Source organism: Dermacentor albipictus, chromosome 4 (genome assembly GCF_038994185.2).
Source record: "Dermacentor albipictus isolate Rhodes 1998 colony chromosome 4, USDA_Dalb.pri_finalv2, whole genome shotgun sequence".
NCBI classification, from domain to species: Eukaryota; Metazoa; Arthropoda; class Arachnida; order Ixodida; family Ixodidae; genus Dermacentor; species Dermacentor albipictus.
This window is the reverse complement of record NC_091824.1, coordinates 59657715-59678236: the sequence shown is the minus strand read 5'-3', so window position 1 is coordinate 59678236 and position 20522 is coordinate 59657715. Positions and strand designations below refer to the sequence as shown.

General features: G+C 44.1%; 1 protein-coding gene across 4 annotated transcripts in view; it reads left to right on the top strand.

The window, feature by feature from the left end:
* LOC139059109 (uncharacterized) overlaps positions 1–20522 on the top strand; it is a 961629-nt gene that overhangs the window by 112054 nt on the left and 829053 nt on the right. Inside the window, exon 2 of one of the 4 annotated variants that reach the window (XR_011513916.1) lies at positions 11476–11509. The exons of the other annotated variants lie outside the window; for them this stretch is intronic. The gene's annotated coding sequence lies outside the window, so the exon portion shown is untranslated. The remainder of the gene's footprint in view (positions 1–11475; positions 11510–20522) is intronic. 4 annotated transcript variants of the gene reach the window in all.

Genomic DNA, 20522 nt, shown 5'->3' with positions numbered 1-20522 from the left:
GCCCCGTCCGCTCGTCGATGGTGTCCTACCACGAGAGGCCACAAATAATTTGTGTTTTCACCTGTCACATGTGTAACCAGCGCCCACCTCTTGCCTTCAGGGGAAAGGCACCATAACATGCACTCTTGCTTGGTCTTTTTTGTGTGAGGCTCACGTCCTGACACGAAACAGTTGGAAATGCCAAGAAGGGCAGTTATACGGTACCGCCGAACATATTTGACTGCTGGGAGCGTAGCGAGAAAGTCTATAAATTTAGCGAGTTTTTAGGCACCTTAACAACAGCTTTGCCTTTTTGTAGTGCCAGACTACGTAAATGAAGATATTTTACTGAAGCACTTAGCCAGCACATTCTCCTGGGAAAAATTCCTTAAGACGGTATGTCTAGCCTCAGTACCGCGCCTCTATTTTGTCCCAAGTGTGCATTCACCTCCATTTGTCGCTAGTTGTGAATGCATACCAGAGAGGTTATTTGTGAGCCGCTTGGATGCATAAAGGTAGTTTTTCTGCAGGCGACGCAGACTATTCATACCTGGTACGGTTTTCATATGTCGTTGGTTGTTTTCCCGCGTTCACATGCTGACCATTGCCTCGCCACCACAGGAGGAAACATAAAGCTGAAGTAAAAAAGATAATAATAATAATAATAATGACTACGTCTAAGAAAAGCTAAAGCATAGCAAGACAAAATTGCGATAAAGTAATCGTCATCATCCTCACCAATTAGCGCTTTTTCCCAAAGAGTGTAGTGTTTTGGGTTGCGACATGGGGACATTGTTAAAAAAAAGCTCCCTACATTGCCACGTTTGTTCATTGTATAGGCAAGCGCTGCTCACTCGTTGTATATTCATTGAATGTATACAAGATGTCTCAACTATCATGCACGAAGAATTTAAAATATGCAAATGCCACGTAGCTGAACAGAACCAAGGTAATAGTGTTTGTCGTCGCTTCGAGACACTCAGATTATTTTTTTACATTCCGCCTAATTGCATGATTAGTATTGATTAGTAGAGGAGAAGAAAGGGGGTTAACCGAGGGGCCCGATTTTTATTAGTCATATCATGAGAAGCCAACAAACACTAACATCAAGGACAACATAGCGGAAATTACTTGTGCTTAATAAATGAAATAAACGATAAATGAATGGAAATTAAAGTGGATGAAAAAACAACTTGCCGCAGGCGGAACCGAACCCACAACCTTCGCATTTCGAACCCCCTTTGTTCTCGTTGATTACATAACGAGGGTCTCGAATCCAGCAACATTAATGCCTTCAGGTAGCATATGTGGGTTTATTGACCAATTGCCTTCACTCAAAAAGATCACGTTCTCGTGACGCCTGCGGCAAAAAGGACGTTCCACGTCCGCTGCCAAGGTCTGTGAGTGGTGGCGCTGGCTAACACTCCCAGGGTTCTACTAGAACACATAAATACCGAAGAAAGTGGATGGGAAAACGACGCCGTGGTAGCTCAATTGGTAGAGCATCGCACACGAAATGCGAAGGTTGTCGGTTCAGTTCCCACCTGCGGCAAGTTATTTTCATGTGGTTTTGCAAGAACCCCAGCGGCACGCGCGGCAAGAGCATAACAGCAGCAGCAGCGCCCCGGAAGTTGGGGAGGAGAGGCAAAGAAAGCTCCGAACGCGGAGTCTCTGGAAGCCACTGAAGAAGCATACAGATCGGCCACCAGACCTGGTTCACACCATGCCGTGGAGTTTCGTACCTTAGCCACGAGAACCTTAACCGACCAGGATAACCAGTCAAAAGCCGGCCAATGCCTTACTACAAACGCCACAGATATCTACACCAAGTCCTGTGGGCTCCTAAGCCCGTTGGAGCAGGGCAAATGGCCTGGCTGCTGTCCTTAACTTAAATGCAGCTGCCTGGCAAAAACTCCATCTTGTTTCTGAGGTGAATGCTCAAGGTTTGCTGATGTTTCATCAGCTGCTTTCTTCTCGTTCAACCCTTTTCCAGATGTCTCTAACATGTAAAGCCACCGGACCTTTGGTGATCTCCTCGTTGCTTTCCTCATCACCTCCTCACGACTCTCATCATGCAGTGCTGAACTGCCCTTTATGACTGTGCCGTGTCCTTAATGTTTACCGAATTGCATGCTGGGATTTATGGGTGCGACTTATGTTGATAATGTTTTAAATCCTTAAATGTTTCGTGTGTCTCGTGTAGACACGGCTTTTTTTTTTTTTTTACTTTGAGGTAATGCCTACCACGAGGAACCTGCATCACAAGTAGTTTGATGCTCGGCCCCAGCAATTTTTCTTTTTTCTTACGTGATTATGTATAGCGACTGTCACACCCCGTGAACGAGGTGCCAGGGGCGGGCCAAATTGCAACGTCGTCTTATCAGCTTCCGAAAATCACCCCATGAAAGCACGGACAATTAATAACAGGCCTTCTGGTGTGCCAGAGAATGCCGGTTGTGGTCCAAGGACTGAGTTAGAGCCCATAGTTGTCGAAACTCAACGAAATATATTCTTCAAATAAGGCGGTTACATACACACATGTACATTCGGCTGTAGGCACATCACAATACAATTCGAATGGGTGTTCCTTCACAAAACTCTAGAAAATAAGTAACAACCAGCAAGCACTAAGAGTTCAACACGTACAGTACAGAATGGAGATAAGTAACATACAGAATGAAGAGAAGTAACAAGTATCCACTCGTATTCACCCCCGCGCAACTCGAGGCAAATATCGTAGGAGGGACTTCGGGAAATGCAGGCGCCCGATGAACTCTTCGGCTTGCTTGCCAGGAACTTATGTCTTCTGCAAACGGTTGGTCTACGCGTTACATCTCTTAACCTGCGTGGTCAGATTCCCCCAATGATTCCAGCACGGCGCTTTTATCGCCCTCGTGCCCAACCGAAAATCACACAAATCACGAGATAAGTAATACTGAGCAGTGGGAGGCCATGTTGCTCAGCTCCGACCCTGACCTGCAGGCCAAGGTCATCAAGAGAGCTGAAGAAGCCACCCGGGACCAGGGGCTCGTGGCTGCGTAACAACAAGGTCATCCGCCAATACCTTGTTTTAAAATAGTCTTTACTCCCTCACTCGCCTTCGCCGGCGTTTCTCGAACTTCCTGCCGGAGTCGTGCTCCCATAGCACGAACAAACCCTGGTAATCTAGACATTTCTCGGATTTTAGGCCGCGGTCACTGAAACGTCTTCAAGAAAGATGGTGACTCATCCTCTGACGTACGCTCGGGCTGTCGCCGCCTCCTCTCGCTCTGCTCCCCTTGTGTTGAGGTCTGAGAGGGTGTTTCGGCAAATCGCCCTCTCTCGCTCGAGATTATAACATTCGCGTATCTTGACGAAGCTTCTAGTCTCCATTGATCATGTCGGTTGTGGATATCGTCGGTTATCTGTCTCTCCCTCTATCGAAGCTGCCGTGGCAGACGTGGTGCTTTCCTGGCTTTCGTGATACACAGCGCGCGCTTTGATCATGCGCACTTTTGTGACAGCGACATTTGACTGTTCTTCATAAGCGCCTGCAGTCAAGTGGCTGCTTTTCTGGCTACTTTTTTGATATTTCTTGGCTACTTGTCACTTTTCGGCCGGGGCAACGCCAGAGTGCATAGCTCTAAGTGTTGACACTGGTTGCCACGTTTATGCCGGGGCGAACGTCTCCAGGTCGTCCTTGTTCATCCACAAGCGAACAACGAGGCGTGCCTGTTCCTACCTTCCTTCGTCCAGGCCCTCTCGCAACGGTGCAATGTTTTTCGCTAACCAATATATTACTAACCAGGTGTGAAGTAATTACACGAACGCGCTTAATGCGCATGGAAATGAACGCCGCGAACTCTCTCCCCAACTACCTGCAGCGCGTCTTCTGTCACAGCTCAAATTCTAGCTATACGTGGCCAACACGCTGTTGAGATGCCAGCTTCAAGCGCTCTCTCCAGACTGTGGACGATTGTAATGTTTTCTCTGTCGCAGCTCAGCACGTGACCTCCACAGCCCAGCACCTGCATTTTCGTCGCATAGGAAAGTAAGAACAGCACGTGCCATAGGCACAAACTGTGAAACGCTGCCATGGCGGCTCCGGCCGGGTTGCGCGGGACGCAGGCGCCGTCGTGTGGCGCTCGTGCCACACGTTGCGTCTGTAGTGCTAATATTTATTATTTATTCATTTGATACAGCGCCAATTTTTATTTATTTATTTATTTATTTATTTATTTATTTATTTATTTATTTATTTATTTATTTATTTATTTCTCTGACATGAATTCTCGAACCAACGTCTTGTCTGTGTGGTGCCTCAAGTAATTAGCGCATGACGTGAGCTGGGGTCAAAATGCCATGCTGCCATTTCATCGACGTGACAGAAGTGACGTACAGGACTTAGTGAACTGCAACGTCATGCCGTACGTGTATGTGCAGCCGTCTGCTAAACGTTAGAAGAATCGAAATTTAAATAAATAAAAATAAATGAGCCACGCTACACAACCCTTACGCAAATGCAAATCCCTAGTTTTGTGTACAACACGCGGCCGCTTGCGTACACGTCGTCCTGTCACGTATGTACAAAAATAATGAACCCTCGCAAACCCAGCACTAACAAAGTGAGAAGGCGAAACAACACGGTAGGCGACACGGACCACATGTCTGAACGGGGCCCCTGTTTGTGGTTGCACGAGTCCTACAAAACTTCAGAACAGGGAATAAACACGAGAGAAAGAAAAAAAATAGCAACCCACAAGACACTGAGAAACAAAAAAACAAGAAAACAGAAAGTGAGGATCATCAATGATTCGTATAGAAACGTCAATAAAGCCGCCCACAGCACGAGGCAGCGCGGTTGCGTTCTGCATGTCCGCGGTTCAGTCCACGGTACAGTCTCCTGTTTCTCTTTTGTTCTCGCCGCGATTCGTAATGGCAGCAGCGCGAGCACTGGCGCATGGCCGCCCCCCCCCCCCCCCACCCCCCCATGCTGGCATCGGCATCGACATCGGCAGCGACATTCAGGCGAGTGTGTCTATCGACTTGGGCCCACGGATACAGCTACTGCACAGGAGCGGAGACTTTGCTGCGTGACACATTCATATCAGATTCACTACCGGTTCCCTGGCGTGGCCCGAATTCGCGTGCGGGAGGGGGGACGCTGGCGTTTTAGTCCGGCGTTCTTATAGATTGGCTGCTCCACGCCTGTGTCTGCGCGTGTGTGTGCGTGCACATGCGTGTGTGTATTGGCGCGGTCCAGCTGTCCCGGCAAACATAGCCGCTTCCGCTTCGTCGAGCTGTTTACACTGGTGCACGTACGCACACCCACACACACGTGTGCACGCGCCCGTGCACGCGAGCGCGCAGTTGACCAAACACATATGCGAGAGCACAGAGGCACTTACTGTTTTGTTAGTGAAGCCATGCAAAGCGTGTTTTTTTTTTTTTCTCCTTTACCTATCGTGAAGGGGGAGCTAACGCCGTGGCCGACTAATATAAACAGCGCGGGAGGCATTCATCATTCTGTCGGCTCCGACTGCTTAGCGTGAGCCGCCTATGTAATAATGTGCCACTACCGCAATTTGTTCCGTCTTCGCTTGATTGTTTCGGACGCGAGTAGAAGAAAAGTCGTTTCAATTAGTCCGAATGCCTTGCAGCGCTGAACAGAGATGGCGAGCGTAGATCTGCCGAAATGGGCGGCTAATGCCGGAAAACTTTAGATATCCAGACGGCGATAATTTTTTATCATATTTTTATAATGTGGCGACGTTGAAGAGACTTCAAAAAATTTTCAGTGGTGATTCAGTGGTAGATACGGGAGGAATTCGTCATCACTACGTCCTGGATCCGTTATTCAAACCACGTTCACCGCATATGCAAAGTTTTGTTCAGGAGCTCATTCGACAAACGTCCTGCCTCATGTCTCTCTCTCTCTCTCTCTTTCACTCCCCACGTGTAGGGTAGCAAACTGGACTGTCTGGTTAACCTCCCTGCCTTTCCTTCTTTTTTTCTCTCTCTCTCTCTCTCTCTCTCTCTCTCTCTCTCTCTCTCCGAGCAGCGAAGCGCAGCTGATGGTGGTCCCGAGCAGACCGCGGTCAGCTGCGCTATATATGTGCATATACCCGCACATTCACACATACACGTTTCTTCCACTTTAATGCTCCTGATGCGAACGCATTAAAGAAAAGTAATAGTGAATACCGAATCTGACAATTGACTGGGTGAACTCTTGACAAGAAAGAAGAAAAAACACAGGAGGCCTGCGCGGCCGTGAAGAATCATAGCCCAGTTTCCGGCGAGGTTAGCTGTTTCTTTAGAGAAGTAACATCACGAACTCCAGCTGCTTGCAATGAAACTTAATGCTTTAGAACGCAGACTCATATAACAAATAATTATTTTTATTATAAAATGTCTTACGTAACTAACACATGTTTAGGTTCGCATGCACAAGCCGCAATGTTTCCTCCATTTTCGCCAAATTTGATCTGGGTGGGTGTTAGTTCTTGCATTACACCTAGCTAATTTCTATAGTGTTTGTAAAACAGAACTATTAACGTTCTGTAGCGCTTCCCTGAGTACCTTACTCAAAAAGCTTCAATTAACTAACACATCTTGAGCTTTGAATCCACACACTTTAAATCGGCCTACGCATCACATATTACCTTCGCCTTATTTTCGCCAAATATAGGCATGGTACCTCATTTATTTCATCGAGGATAGTAGGAAAACCCTATGGTGCCACTCGTACTGCATATGAGAATAAAGAAAAACAAATATTCAGTAATTATTTGCAATACTCATAACTAAACAAGAAAGCTTCATCTTTCTCCAGATAACGTCCCTAACATTGCCTCATTTCCACCTAATGTAAACTCCGTGCTAGCTCGAGTGAATGCGAAGCCTGTAGGGTTACTGATGCTTATGAAGCTTTGCCCATACTGTACATTACCATAAGGCAACTCCTATTTCCTTAAAATGCCAACCTTCTGGTATTTCGAATTTTTTAGGATATTAGGAATACTTCCTACCTGGTTCGCTGAACGTTTAAAGTTGTGGGACGCTTGTATAAGCAAATGCTGCAATTAGACTAGGCAGTTCAAACATTTATCATAGCTCATCTGCGACAAGCTTCCTAATTCAACAAAATATAAACAACGTGCCTCATTTTCTTCACCGAAGAAATAGAAAAAACAGCCACGCGTCTCGTATAACACATGAAGGTACGAGTATTCAGTAATTATTTTCAACACTGAATTTGAACTTACACATGTCAAACTTGCGGCAAACATTGCACATAACGCGCATCCCATTTCCTAAGATCTAAAATTGCTGCCAGCTTTTGTTTCTACAGAGCAGTAGGGAAACTCCTTAAGCGTTTTATAGAAAATCTCTACACAGGCAAAAAAAAGAGGCCTTAGTAATCATTATTTAGCCCCTAATTAGCCTATATCACTCCTAATGTGCCCTTCACCCTGAATATTCGAAAATATAAACTCGGGGAATGATCTGGTTCTCCTAGGAAACCATGCAAGTGCGCTTATAGCGTTTCCAAGTGCTCCTGGTCGCACTAACACTTTTTCTGTAAAATAATGTTTTCATTTCTCTTTGACACATCATTGCTAAGCGTGAATTAAACCAACGAAAGAATTTCTCTATGCGTACCGAGGTTTCACTACCTGTTGGCTTCATATTGTTGTTTCTCAGAAAAATCGGGCCCCTGGGTTCCCCTTCTCCTCGTTCACTTAGTGAAAATGTAGAGCACTGTACGAAATCATCGAATCTGATCTCCCCGAAAAAGTTGGTCTGGTACTTACGAATTCGTCAGAGTGCTTTCGAGAGCCATCGCTGGTACTCCCGTGTTTCGAGACAATTTTCAACGCTATTCGCACGGAACCGTAAAGCACAAAGCGTAAAGCACTTGCGCACTGCAGCGAAAACTACGCACAGGAACCGAACAGACTGAAAGCGGTTTCTGCGCATATATTTTTGACAACAAAGTTATTTTCATGCAGGAGGCATTGAACAGTTGCGACAACTATTAGAGAGGCAATTAAGCATGTTAGAGTGGCACACAGAGGCGAAGAGGCGAACTATTGTCGATGTCCCAGATTACTAGGTATGCGTCATGTTTGACGAGCTTTCGCGTCTGTCTGAAAAGCTGTCGGGTATAGCGATGAAAAATTATCGACAAATTTTCCATCCATAGTATTCATAGTATTTTTTAAAGTCTCAATAGCATCAATAATACAATCGGCAGTAATATGCTAGTTCGCTAACGTTTGCTGTTAATGGCGCAATTGATAGTTTTGGAATTCTGGCGACATTGCCATATATTTTGCGATAACTATCAGTACCAGTTTTATAACAGCTTTTTGTTAGAATCTAACTGGACAGTTAGACGCTTAACTGAATGATGTGTCATCCAGGCGTTCTGGTGGAGCATACATCACCTTTTGTTTTATCCCCTTCTGTCTGCTACTGGCTCCTGGAAAACCGCAGGCAACGTTCCTCATCACGCCGTCTAATGCACAGCATCAGTTTCCTTGCGTACTACGTCGCGACGACGTATCGCCTACGCGTATCCTTAATAACCGCCTGCGAATATTCGAATTTCGATTGTGAGTCAAACAGTACCTGCTATATGATTCGTATTCGATTCGAGAATCCAATTTTCAATGTTGTCAAATTTTCGTTATTTCGAATACATTAGCGACGAAAACACTTAGTTAAATCGGGCGCGCGAAAAGTAACGATGTAAGTGAGGACTGTTGCGAGTAATTCTGCTGCGACGTAGTTGAGGTTATTGCGTAGAGTCACGCTTTCCATTGTGCACACATGGCAGCAGATATTATTTCCGCTCAATAATTTTCAGTCATTCAGTAAGAATGGGCCCCGTCGAGGCAGTCTGTTATATGAACCTATCTCAATTTATTATACGGCGAGTCTCACTATGGTTGCATCCCTTTAAAACAATGCGTCGTGCTGTTGTGTCACACTTGTTCAGCGAGCTTCAACACTGTACGTGCATCCGCGAGCATGCTGTTCGCGCGTTTCATTACTGCCATTGCCGTGGTGACCCAGATAATTGAAAGTAGTTATTTATAACTTACAAACTCCTGAGTTGTCCAGACGTCTAATCATTCAGAGGAAGTGCCGGGGGACTCCTATCTAAATACGAGGGAATGGCGAAAAGCTTTTCTCGGCAACCACAGCACCAAAATTGATAAGGTTTGTTGTATTCAAAAGAAAAAAGTTAAAATGTAGTGATTCTCGAAAGCGGATGTTTAATTTGGCCCTCAGTGTGTTTAGAAACGTTTATTAAAAATTACAAAATTGACACGAAATCCTAATAAATTTACAATTTTGTAATTTAACAATAAAAATGATATCTGACTTTTGTAAATTTCACCTAACGTTAAGTTCTGGCGGCTGTTGGAAATAAAATTTTCATTGAAGCTATGGAATGTCCTACAAAAAATAAAAATTCCCGACATTGGTAACTTTCAAAATGATTGAAGCCTGAAGTTTGCAAATACATAATTCACCACCCTACCCCCCCCCCCCAAAAAAAAGGAGATATCATAGTTCTTTAAAGTACACCTTAATATACACCTAATATGGACAATTTTTTTTAATTTTTCATCACTTTGAAGTATACAACTAACTTGTGAGTAAGACCTCTGGAAAACCCTTGTAAACATTGGAACAATTTCACGCAAATTGTAAATTCATATGAATAGTTTGTCTGCGTTAGATGCTCTGACTGCACAACTACGATATCTATTTTTGGTGCAGAGTTACGTACTTCTAAACTTCGTTCCTCCATATTTTCTTTTTAAGCTTGCCAAATTAGAATTTTTTTTATAATGCATTTCATACCCTCAATCAAAATTACGCTTCCAACAGTCATTAGAATTTAACTTTGTCTCTCCAATGCAAGCGATTTCATTCAAATCGGCCCTGTGGTTTTTTTTATAAAAACATGTCTGCGGACTACATGTGTTTCAATAAGAAAAACAGAGCTGACCTCTAGCTCGTGCATGATTCCTAACAGACCTACAACAGTGCATTTGATGACTTCTGGAAGGCCACAACCTCCGTGCCTATAACGACCCTGAATGTCGCATAATCGGTGCCGGTATCCCCATGACGCCGGAACTCAAACCGCAAGTCGCAGTCGCAGCTGGGCTGTCTGCCTCTTGTTTTTCTTCAGGTCCCTGGCTTCGACTGAGCAGTTTACGAATTGAGGAAGAAAAGTTGATTACCGAGAGCTCCCAAGCGTTAAAGGGCCAAACAACTGGCGAGAATGTATTGTGAGACGCTGATGGAATTTGAAATGACCATGATATATAGTGATAGAATCCAGCAAGCTGTTCGCGATTTAAGTAGGCATTATAATCTTAAGAAGGCAAAAAAAATTTTCTGAAGCCAGTAAGTGGCGCCACCTGGTGGCGAAGTCTTGGAAGTTCGAATGTAGCATTTGAGACTGTACGTAAGTCGTTATTAAGTACAACATACTTATTGTTTAAAATTGCAGTTCTTATATTATTAGACTTTTTTGCTCTATTATATGCGTATAATAGACTAACATAACGGGAACGCTAACGAGTGATACTGCTTCGTGGTAACAGGCAGGGCTCGCTGTTTAATACATCGCGGCGCACACGAGGGCTGTTTGTAGGCGCACGAGTTTGCGAGTTAGTACCCCGAGTTCTGTGATGTCTGTTAAATGCAAAATGCCATCAAGGAATTGTTCCATGAATCTGTGGCAGCACCTATATAATAGCAGTACTTGTATATCCTATCACTTAGCTTCGAATGACTAAAAACAAAAACAAAAACGAATTCCTGGCGCATGCAGCCAGCAAGAGCGTGACCTTCGAGATCAGTTTGTCATACTTGGGGAGAGTCATCGCTGGGGCGTTCATTCGGACACCATATATTACTGCAAAAATAATTCCACGCTTCATAAAGCATGAGCCGCCGGAATGTCGGCTTGATAAAAAAAAATAATACTTTCTTACAGCTAAACCCGCATTTGACGCCTGCTTCCCACAAATGCTGGCGTATAATAGCTATCGAGCTCACCTATTACTGTTCCATGCGTGTTTCTTTAGCCGGACTGCCAACTCAATGCAAATCGTAAAATTTTAATAAAGAATGTTTTCCGCGTTACCAACTTTACGAATGGACCCTCAGACCAGTAAGCTTTCTGTTGCACTAAAAAAACAGCAACCATAAAAAGTGGTGGTGAATCCCTTTAATAAGGTTTCCATACAGTGTTTTCTCGTAATGCGCGAAAGTGATTCCGTAAGTGTGCGTGGAGTAGTACAACGCGTACAGGTGTATTACGTGCAGATATTACAGCTACAAGTTCAGATGTGTACTTATTGAAATAAGCGTTACGGTGATCTACAGGCTTATTCTTCCGAAAGCATATCGAACGTTCATAGCTGCCGATTACTTATTCGCTATCACGCTATCAACTTCAAGCTTCTCGCTTTTCCCCTGCAGGTGGAGACATGAAGGTCACTCCTCAGTCCACACGGTGAGTGGCCCAGTCGGGTGGTTGTCACGAGTTTGATTTCCGTACAAAAAGCAATTTCGTCTCGCATCTGACGCTTCCTGCTAACGCTACAATGATTACAATGACGACGACGATGATTGGACCAAATGCAAGAGGGTGGTATGATGGCTGACAGATCGGAGAATTTTGCGTAAATGTAGATATCAAAAACGCAGTTCAGACCATACAAAGGGGGAGAGAGATAAGGAAGAAAAATGAGGGAGGGGGGTAACTGGTTTGGTACCATGCAGTGGGGGGGAAAGGTAAAAGGACAAACAGAATGTATTAATTGTATGAATTATTGTATTAAATGTTGAGCTCAACGCTCTACGTGAGGCCTATCGTACGGTCAAATACAAAATTCTATTATTTCTCTTACTGTCTACGCACTGCACATACAAGTGATGAGTAGACATATGCCCGCTCTGAAAAAGCCCATACGGCATTACATTCGATTCATACAGTCTATCTAAAGTCAGCAATACCGTTTTCTTTGTGCCGGCTACATCGGGATCTGCCAGTAGCCTGAGCGCAAGTCAAGTGAATAAAAGTGCGAGGCTGAATAGAAGCAGTCAATGGCGTCGTCAATCCGTGGAAAGGGATAGACGTCCTTATTAGTGACCGCATTCAGGCATCGATAATCCACGCAAAATCTCCATTTTCCGTCTCTCTTTTCAACGATTATCACTGTAGCTGTCCAAGGACTGCACGACTCCTGAATTACGCCCTTTTGAAGCATTTCGCGAACATGTTCGTCGGTAATCTAGCGCTCTACCGGGGACAATAGGTAAGGCTTTATCGGATACGCAGTATACCTGTGTTGATCCTGGGATGTGTGCGAGACGCAGGGATCCTAGGCACTTTGGCATGCTGTGAAAAGTAGAACACAGACAGGTGTCCTGATGGAACATCGACCAGGGCACGGTGCTCACTGGCACTGGGTGACTTGTCTACCGTGCGAAGAACACGGGAGTCCGTAGATTCAAGGTTTACCGCCTCGCCTGGTGCATCTGCATCTGTCAGTGAAGCCACTGTCAAATGCGCGTCTTCTAGGAAGATGGCGAGTTTCAAGCCGTCAGGGAGTATAGCGGGCTCCATGGAGTAATTCACAGTCCACAAACAAAGCACGCCCATGCTCCACTGGCACTCGGCCGTGCGGGATCACGGTGTTCTTTTTTTGCACAGGCCAAATGAACGGGCACCACAGTCGTATCAAACATATAGGATGTAGTGCTGGCGCATGCACCTGGAACGAAGGAAGGAAGGAAGGAAAAAGTGGAGAAGGAAGGCAGGGAGGTTAACCAGTTTAGCTTAACCGGTTTGCTACCCTACATATGGGGACGGGATGGGGGGGGGGGTGAAAGATGTGGAGAAGAGATAGAGGGCAACTGACAAGGCTAGCACGCTAGTATCTCCAAAGAGACAGAAATTACTTTCGTGCCGGAGGCTGCTGTCTTCCAGGAGTCTGCACGGAATGTTTCCGCGTGCTGACAACTCCCCAGTTCGACAGTCAACTCTAGCACCACACTGCTTCAACACGTCGATGCCTAAAAGGACGTCGTGCATGCACCGGGAAATAATTACGAATTTAATAGTAAATGAACGACTTCGATGCTCCTTAATGCGAAATTTGAGCGCAGCTCTATACGTGTTTTCATTTCGCGATATATTGGCTGGCGAGGACAATCTGTCTCGTGCGACACGTTGCAAAGGAAGCGAAGGGTGGCGCGACTGCCTCGCTAATCAGGAGATCACGAGAGAGACAGCGCATGTGTGGCATGTGAGCGCGATTCAAAGACGCCGCTGCAGACAGACCTCCGCATTCCCAGCGCCTTGTTTCCATACAGACGACCCGCGCTACTCTGGCGCCATCTCGTAGCCATCGTCGAGGCAAAGCACGCTAGCGTACGTAGCACTATGCTTTTCGTCTCACGCTTTCGCGATACTTTCCTCCTGCGCTCTCCGCCTCAAGGCTGTTTCACATGCTGCGACTGCAACGACGAAAATCGGTGCTGTCGCACGCGTCGCAATGCGATTTTTGGAGGGCTCATTTCACATGATTGCGATTTCAACAATGCGACTGGTGCGACGCCCAGGGTTGCTTACTGCCAGGTTTCGTGGCACACGCTGCATAATTCTTTTATTGTAATGAATAAAACGTTTACAGTATAATATTCTTGACTTTTATTAATTAGAAGCAAATAATATGTACGTTTATTAATTTAAAAACGTTAGTTAAGATTTGTCTTGGGGTGCGCGACAGCGGTTTCTGTAGTTCAGTGCGACATCGCGCACGTAAACAGCTGTTCGCAGGTGGTTCAGCGATGTGTGTTGCCTTATCTACCTTCTATGACCGTTTCGTTCTGCCTGTGCTACAACAATCTGCAAGATGACCTATCGACAAGTTCATATAGCTACCCTCACCGTATATGCAGTATTCGGAATTCGGCTGCCACGAAGTTGTCGTGTCAGCCCAACAAGATCCTAGCGCTACCCGTGCTCGGCGTCAGCGTCTAGAGAAATGATGCGTGTATATTGCCTGCCATTGCGCATATGTGGTGCCTGCTCCTAGCCATATTCTTACGCCAAACGCAACAAGAAGCACCAACCCGAACGCCCGCGTGTGCCCCTGAACGAAGCCTCAAACGATCTGTGTGATTACGACGTGGAATGAAAATTGTGTTGTGAAATTCAACCTTAGCGCTAGCCTGGTTCGTCCATCGCCGTGCTTGCGCTGCGAATATATATATGGGAGCCCCCTCTCAATATTTCTAAAGGCGCAAAAGCCGACGCATCAAATGTTTCGAGCAGTTACCGTCACTTTTGTAGAAACCTGTACGTTGTAACATAGCATTCTAAATGATACGCTTCTCGTCCACTTTGTTGTCCCGTGTCTCGCGCTGGTAGTATACTCGGAACTTCTAACAAGAAGACCATATCAATACGCGCTATTCATAATGCAGGATCGTAGGCCCACGGCAGGCGCACTTGCCGTAGAATCTTTCAGCTTTCTGCTCAGCCTCGCACGCCTCTCACGGTTAGCCTGTTTTGTGGAAATAAATATTATTATTATATTATTAATGTTATTAGATATTATAGTTTCTTCACTGTAATTTATAGCAATCATCCAGATTTCTTAAGCTAGTCATGCATTTAACCTATATTAGATCAACATTGTTACGACATGCTTATGGGAGTCATTTCAAACTAGATTGCTCAGCCAGAGAAAGTACAAATGCAAGCCTCAATGTTTATTCCAATTTGGTATTCCTAAACATCATATTAGCAGAATTGTATGCCTGCTTGCATTTCCTGCAATTCAATGTTCAGAGCTGGAAAAACTGATTCCTTTTCTTGCTGCCGAATGGCTGCTTCAGTGTCGATAGCAAGCTATAATTATTCATTTCGAAAGTGTTAAGCAATGACTATATTTCTAAGCTTATCAATGCGTTTTTGTTCCACGAACACAATTAAGTTTTCTCTCTCCCTCTCATTGACAGCTATGGAATGAAACCGTTCACTTTCATAAGCATCAGGACGCAAACATTCTGAAATTTGTCCTGAACATTTGTATGCGTCCTATAGTGTGCATGTTTGTATTAAGTTCTGGGGTTACAATCGCAGTGATCTACACATATTGTTATATTGCAAGAAACAAATTTATTTCACTTTGTTTTCAAATCTACCATGTGGCTATGCAGTAACGACTGCTTTAATAAGCAAAAAAGGAAAACTGCAGATTCAGTGTACGTGTTGGAATCTATGCGAAGTGAAGTTTCTGTCAAGTGGTCAATTAAATGCTGTTAAAGTAACTGCGATATATACAATTTGTCTTATTTCCAACAATCCAACGTGTCATCTTTTGCAAGGTTTGCTTATGCACCGCATAGGTCACAACCTTAATGTCATGTAATCTTTATACATTACACTGTTCACAAACCATACCGAAACGCAAACGGCAGTTAATGTAGATGCACGCTGCGAGACATCAACACTGTGACGTTTGTTGAGCAAGGAATGGTGCGAGGTGTATGCAGATGAATGAATGAGGTGCTTATGTACTTATTTATTTATATACCTCGCAGGCTGCAAGGTTGGAGTATTATGCAAGGGGGAATAAAAAAAATTTGTTACAAAAGGAAGAAGGGCACAACATTAAGAAAAAAAAAACAGCAAAAAAAGCAGTACCACTACATTGCACCAACTAGCCCAACGTGTTTTACTGGCACAACATTATACAATACTTAACAAACAATACCAGAAAAAGTTACTGCCCATGCAACCTGTACAGACGGTAAACCAGCGAAGCTGAAATGTGCAGCCCCGGTTTTTATCACTGGGTTAATTCCAATGGCTTATTCAAGTCCTTCTATATTATTGGTTATGTCTGTGTTTCTTAATGAGGTTATGCTCATGTTTGGCTTGGGTTTATCACATTGTTTATTTGGAATGCCGCACATAGCACTTTGCAAGATCACCATCTTCGAAAGTGCAATGAGCAGCGGTTCATTGTGTTAATCCAGGTGGTCCATCGAAGTCTTTCTGAATTATGTTACGCATTTGTGTTTTGTAATGCGTTAATCATAATGTTTATGACTCAGTTATGCACTGTAGTTACCAAGTGACACACCGGGGCTACACATTTCATTTAATTAAATACAGGGACACATTTTTGAACCTATAGGGAAGTCTGAGAGAGACTTCTGCACGCGCGCTCTGCTGCTAGAGAGAAACGACGTCACTATCGGTGTAGCCAATGGCCCGCCACACCTTTGCTGCAAGATAATTATGACATCATGATCTTGTCTTAACCCCGTCCCGCTCTGTGTCCCTTCCTTGCAATAATGCGTAGATAAATGTTTATGTGTTAAATGCATAAGCCCAACAATGTCTATGTCTACCCAACAAGAAATGTCTCCGTCCCTCATGTAAGACGAATAATGGCTCACAACCCCCGAAACAATGGCTCATACCCCTACGCTAGGGTTCTTGTGATCGGACCATGAGTGTTTCGCCTAGGCATATACAGCTTCACTCTAAAAAGAATGAACACCTTTCTGCTAGATACCAAGATAATCTCATGAGGTGTACTAACAAATGAAAGTTTATTGACCATGCCGAGTAAATGCTGGTCGACAAGCAATAAATCGAATTTACACAAAAAGCAGAAGCAAGATCTGATGCGTGTCCATACAGATCCCAACAGGAAACGCATCCATCTCTGAAAGTGTAACAGCGGCCATGCTGACACAAGATTCTCCCAGTGTATTTGCATCTACAGCATCCATAATTTCTCTAGGCGGCCGATCTCCACAGAATGCTAGCTTCTTCCTCTACAATGCACTCTCCACATCTGAGCGTGCATTGTAGAGGAAGAAGCTAGCACTCTGTGCAGATCGGCTGCCTAGAGAAATTACGGAAGCTGTAGATCTAAAAATGCTGGGTTAATCTTGTCATCACGGCCTCCGTTAGAAATGGATGCATTTCCCGTCAGGAAATGCACATGAATTTTTGCTTCTCCGTTTTGTGTATGTTCAGTCTATTGTTTGTCAGCGAGCATTTACTCGGTGTGTACATTAAACTTTTGATTGTTAGATCATCACGGTATTCTTGTTTGTCCTATGCGTTCTTTGGTGCCATTTGCAGCCAGGCTATTCGTTTTTTTTTTTTTAGACTGCAGCAAGTCACTTTAATGGCCGTCATGATACCTTATAAAATCTTTTATTTGGCCAATGTAGCAAGAATGTACAGTGTGAAGCAGTAAGAACAGGGTATGCTAACTTCTAATTAAAAGGTTTATTGTGAAAATGCAGTGATCTCTAAAGGTTACCACAAAGTAGTACAGCAATAAAACCTGATAAAGGCTAGTGCTTGATGAAACCAAACATAAAAGCCGGAAAGGGGGAAAATACACATAGATATACAAGTCCAGGGAAAAAAAAACAGTGATCACCAAGTGTGCAAGTGGCTACCTTCCAGGAAACTCATTTTTTTCCCAATGGCATGGAACTGGAAGAATGTGCTTGCATTGCATAAGCAAGCTGTCAGTATGTCTATTGGAATAACAACAGTGTTTCTTGAAAGGTGCTGGCTTGCAGCATTGGCAATTGTAATTATTTTTTCCTGCACTTGAAATTTTTCTCTATTTTCTTTCTGTAGCATTTTTATTTATGTTTGGCTGCATCAAGCACCAATTTTTATCTATCCTTCAAAGATGTCTTTCTTTTTCTGGGGAAAACTCGGGGAAGGCAGGAGATGGAAATTCAAGACGATGAGCAACATGAGAAAAAGGTGAAAGTAGGAGCCAACGTTTCCACACGTGGACCTTGAAGAAGACAAGTCCACTTGTCGAAACGTTGGCTCCTGCTTTCACCTTGTTCTCGTTTTGCTCATCGTCCTTTTACAACTCGCCACATTTTTACAAATGAACCTCAGTTGAAAGTTAGTCCTCATCCATATCTAGTGTCATCCTGTTGATACTGCTTCATGCTATGCACTCTTGCAACATTTGTGTCTGTGTGTGCACATGCGTGGATTTGGATGTGAGATCGGGCCCTTGGGCAGAGGTATCATTCTTCTCCTGTGCAGCCTTATGAATTCATTAACTATACTGCAACAGAAATGCGATGGACAGGAACGAAGTGAACACACAGAGCGCTTCGTTCTTGTGTGTTGTCTATCTGTTGCACTTTAGTTAATAATGAATAAACACAAACTCATCTAGTTTTCAGTTATTATGTCAGGCTTATAAGCCCGCTTGTGTCCTGGAATATCTGCATGGCTATGTATCCTGTAATTTAATTTCTGGCTATGTGCTGGCAAGTCGCGTTTTAATCTCGTGATTTTCCTGACAATCTTGTGTGATGTGCAGGCCCAGACAGTTTCTGGTGAATTCATGCAGGGTGTTGTGCAGGGTGAATCTGCATTACAAGTGCTGCTTTGATTGCTTTCCGTTCAGCTTTTCTAGGTGTAGGATGACCTGGAATGGTACTCACTTATATGGGGTTTAGTTTTATGTAGTGTCATACTACTGTTACACTGCTATTGCCAGATCAGTGTACTATATGTACCTTATGTTTGCTTGTATCTTCATGACTAGCAACCTCCTCTGTGTGTTTGGCAGTTGCATATAGTCGCCTGGCCTAATTGTTTGCCCCCATATTCCATGGTATGGGCCTGTTGTGTTTCAAGTTCAGGTACTCCCGAGGTTGTGTTTCTGAAGGGAGGGGTAGTCGTCTTTGCATCTCATATGCTAGCTGGCATAGTATCTTGGGATGAGGTTCTGAGCTCTTGAGACAAAGAATTTGTGCTGCAGGCTGCAACTCTACTCTGTCTAGGTGCTTGTTCGTTAGCTCTTTCTCATAGAGGTCTTCAAGCGTGGTACAGTTGGAAAGACCTGTTATTACTACCCGATGCCTGTATTCGATGAGTTGTCTTTTTTGTGTGCTGCTGGTAATTCATACCGTACCATACCTTGGACACAAGCACAGCATCTGCAATTTTCTATAGTATCCGCTCGCCCACCCTCGTTATTTCGAGATTATTCTTTTCACCAGGTGTGGAAGTTGCGTCCAGGCATTGCATAATTGTTTCACCCGCATGCTGGCTCTGCCGTCATGGGCTTACACTAGCTGAGGATTGTGGATGTTGACTTGCGGGCATATTTGTCCAGCTATGTGGATCACAATGTGCAATCTGGGGTAGTTCTTGATTCTAGTCTTTCTTTTTTTTCTGACGTCGATATGAGCTGACTTATCATAAAGCGAGAGGCCAGACTAGCCAAGAGAGTCTGCAGTGTTGTCGAGGGCTTGTTGCATCATTCTTGATTTCAGTATAAGATAGCTTTCCCACAGACTGTAATATACCATAGGCTGTAGTGTTTCTTGTAGTATGCCCGTGTTGTTGGTGTGTGTGGGCTAAACGTACCTCCAACTCTCACCTGGAATTTTCTGTCTTTCAGAAAGTTAGTTTAAGTGCTCTACCAGAAATGTTTTTGCTCATCGTTCCTCTTATTAGAGCAGCATGAGGTACTGCTGTTAACCCTTTGATGACGAGACATATAAATACCGAGAAAACATGTTTATTGTTCTATCTAAATATGCAAAACACGTCAAGAGTAAGCATAATCAACAAAAAGAAAAAATATTTTGCAGAAATTTTTCAGCAATAGAGGGAAAACCCCAGGCAGGAAACTGGACGTGGGCTTCACCCCAATGAAGCCACCTAGCTTTATTTTCAATTTGTATAGACAGCTCTTATCATATGTGAACCATAGGTGCCCATTTCATTTGCTTTACATCAGATGTGCGACACTACTGCAGCTGCATACGTTGCATTGGCCTGTCTCCTCTGAACTTGCTTGCGTGCCAAACGTCTTCTTTCTCGTCCAGTGTTCCTGCTCTAAACCAACAAATGACGCTTGCTGCCTGTCATTCAGTGTTGGCCGAAGACATTTAGCAAGAAACTTCGTACTTGATACTTAAACTCGACAAGAAAAAAATTCTTTTTTGGTGTGTTGCCTGTAGGCAACACTCGTCAATAAAGGGTTAAAAGCCTCTTCACTCTGTTCATTCTTTCATAAGCGGTATTACACAATGTCCTGCAATAAAGTTTCTGCTGCTTATGGCCCACTCATATCTGCCAGATGGGACAACTCTTGAAAAAGGTTTTCTTTGTGCTATGTGTGCGACGTAGTATGAGCATTCATGCCTTGACATTTATACATCTGTAGAACCAGCTTCTTGACAGAGTACTTGCTATACCTGATCATGCTTACTTGTGCAGTGCTGTTGAACAATACATATTGATGCAATGAATATTTACACACTTGAGTTATCACGAAAGATGGTTGTTTTACAATTCCGCGCTTTGCTTTCTATTGGTGTTAGATTTTGCTTAAGCATGCCCCCCGTGCAATAGCATTTTGAAGTGTAAGGGTTCAATAAAAGGTGATGAACTAAATCTAAGCGCAAGAGCTTTTTTTCACACCTATGAC